The following is a 2746-nucleotide window of genomic DNA, read 5'->3' as shown; positions in this document are numbered from 1 at the left end:
CTTGGGCATCCCTGTCATAGACCAAGTACTTTTATTATCGAGTCATTTGGTAGTCTTGTTGAAACTTTTGGTGAAGTTGTATCCAGTTTCATTTTAATAAAAAAAATCAATTTTAGTATTTTCCAAATCAAGAATGAACTTCAGTATATTTAGGTTCATTTGAGTTTGTTTCTTTTATTTGTGAAATTTTGATTTTCAAAAAGACAAAACAATTGTTTTCGTGCACAATGCTTTTCCTGATCAATATGTGAAAAGGCCGTATAAGAATTCTGACAGCTGGAACGTTTTTGCAAATGTTGACAAAAGGTAAATAACTATTTAACACAAGGGGTAAGACAGTGAGAAACTGAGTGACTCATTTTCTCAAAGTTACTCAATGTGACTCAAAGTTACTCAATATCCCTCTTGAACGATTTTCCAATAGGTTACGGAATTTTTGAATATACATTTTTTGACAGGCGAGGCAGGCGAGCGAGTTTACAAACAAGTTGTACATAATTTCACGGCAAGATACTGCTCAACTTCCCAAAATTGGCCATTGTATTTGCTGCGGAATGGTCTGTTCCGGATTTCAATCCAGATGTTGTTACAAAAGAAAGATTCCGGCGTTGCGGCACGTAGCAGTTCTCGATTTTGTGGCATAGCTGGCACCCCCTGCACGCTTGTAGAAGCTGCTGACCTTGTGCCAGAGTTCTTTAGCAGGGCTCAGCCGGCCGGATTTACCGCCCTTTCCGGTCCATTATCTCCAAAAACGGACCCGACAGAATGCCCTGCTCGCCTTCACCCTCGGTGTCAACAGCTGATGGCAAGATGGAATCGACCGAGGCCCTGTACAACGACGCTCGTTTCGAGGAAATCAAGAAGGAAGTCTCGTCCTACATCAAGAAGAACGGCTCCGTGGAACCGTCCACCAAGATGGCAAGGCTGACGGCAAGTACCTGCTTGAGACTATGGAGCATCCTGACGCCGACCTTCCCCACCGACAAGCCCCTGCATCTGCCCCTAAAGGACGCCAACAAAATCGATGCGAATTATCCCGGTATCGCCATCGTCTTCGCCCCGGTCAACCTGACCGCTGATGTCAAGTCCGTCGAAATGCACCAAGAAGCCAGAGGCCGTGCCCGGACTCAAAAAATCACCGCCCAGGTCATCATGCTGAACCACTTCGGTCAGATCTCCAACGGATACAACCCAGTACTGGAATGCCACACCGCTCACATTGCTTGCGAGTTCAGCGGGATCAAGGAGAAGGTCTTTCATCGTTCCGGCAAGTCCACCGAGGATTATCGAAAGTCCATCAAGTCTGATGATGACACTATCGTCTTCCTGATCCCACCCAAGCCCCTGTGGTAGCGGAAAAGGCCATCAAACAACATTCGATACTAGCGACCGCGAGGACAGTTCCCTTGAGTGAACCAGAAGTCGATCCGGTCATGTCCTTCGGGTACTTGCGAGTAATCAGCTATTGTCGAAGGAGCCAGACAAAACTAATAAAAAAAAGTGTTTATTTCTGCTTTTGCTTAGTTTTTTTTTAAATGTCGGTTTCACGAGCTTGTGGTAGTCGCGGGACAGTCCGGGGAACTTGATATCTACCATGTCCACCAGCACCCTACACATCTTCAGATCCTACTCCTTCGGATGACGATCCGCAGCTGCTCGGCGCAAACACAACTTTTTGTTTCGATTCCGGCGTGTGGGAGATGCCGTATTTTTATACAGATCTGGTCCTGTAAGGGGTAGGATCCATGATATCAGCCTTGGGTAGGATCAGTCTGCCGTAGGATGAGTATTGAAAGAGCGGGTGCTGCCTATACTGGTGGATGATGCTTTTTTCCTTGTCCTTGCCCTTTGACCTTTCTGCTCCGCAGACGCCTTAAATTGCTGCTAAGAATAAAACCGGAACCAATCGTCCGGCCTAAAACAAAGCAACAGTGAATTGTTCTATTTGCCGAAGTTAGTGGCGGCGGATTTGAGACCAAGCCGGAAGCATGCGAGATTACCGAAATGGAGGATGATTGTCGCACAGCTGCGATTTCGGCGGCCACTTCCTCCTGCCCTTTCTTCTGCGCTTCCGCTGCCCGTTTGTCCTTCGTCACAAACACCGGCCTTGCCTACAACGAAAGCGATTCCTTTTCCAAAGCCTCCAAAGCACTTATCGCCAGTTTTACCTCTATGTACCACCCCAGCAGTGCTCTCCTCCCTTTCGCTCAAAGTCCCGCTTGTTTTCTTCGACCTTGATCGCTTTCTGCCCGCGTCATGACCACAGTCCTCGCGATTTCCCCCCGACGGTGGAGGACCGTTGCCGTTTCCGACCGTGCAAAAAAAAGTTCTGACATTTCTAGACGTCACACCGACGTTTTTCTCAGGATGATTCATGTTAGGGTGGAAGAGCGTTAGTATAATAACATTATTTATTTAAGTATACTTATTAATATACTTAGGAAAAGTTCTAAGAGTTTCCAGCCTCTTGACCGGAACCAGATTTTTTTCATTTTTGGGGTTGGTTTTGTGTCTGTCAAAGTCAGTCGTCTCGGTCGTCTCTCTCTGGTGCCAAATGTCAGTGTCAAAATTCGTTACGTCGTTTGGGAGGATTGAAAAACTTTGAGTGGCTCAATGTTACTCAAAATTATTCAAACTTTCTCAATATTACTCTCTGTCCTACCCCTTGATTTAACAAAATTCGTGGTGATTAGAAGAAGCTACTTCGAATTTAGTGAAAAAGTTACCTAAAGCTTTTCAAGCAAAA

General features: G+C 45.9%; 1 pseudogene; it reads left to right on the top strand.

Annotated features, from left to right (window-relative positions):
- The first annotated feature begins 580 nt into the window (after nucleotides 1-580).
- Nucleotides 581-1405, top strand: LOC119767938 (annotated as a pseudogene).
- The last annotated feature ends 1341 nt before the right edge of the window (nucleotides 1406-2746 follow it).

The sequence above is a fragment of the Culex quinquefasciatus genome, chromosome 2 (genome assembly GCF_015732765.1).
Source record: "Culex quinquefasciatus strain JHB chromosome 2, VPISU_Cqui_1.0_pri_paternal, whole genome shotgun sequence".
NCBI lineage: Eukaryota > Metazoa > Arthropoda > Insecta > Diptera > Culicidae > Culex > Culex quinquefasciatus.
This window is presented reverse-complemented; position numbering and strand designations above follow the sequence as displayed.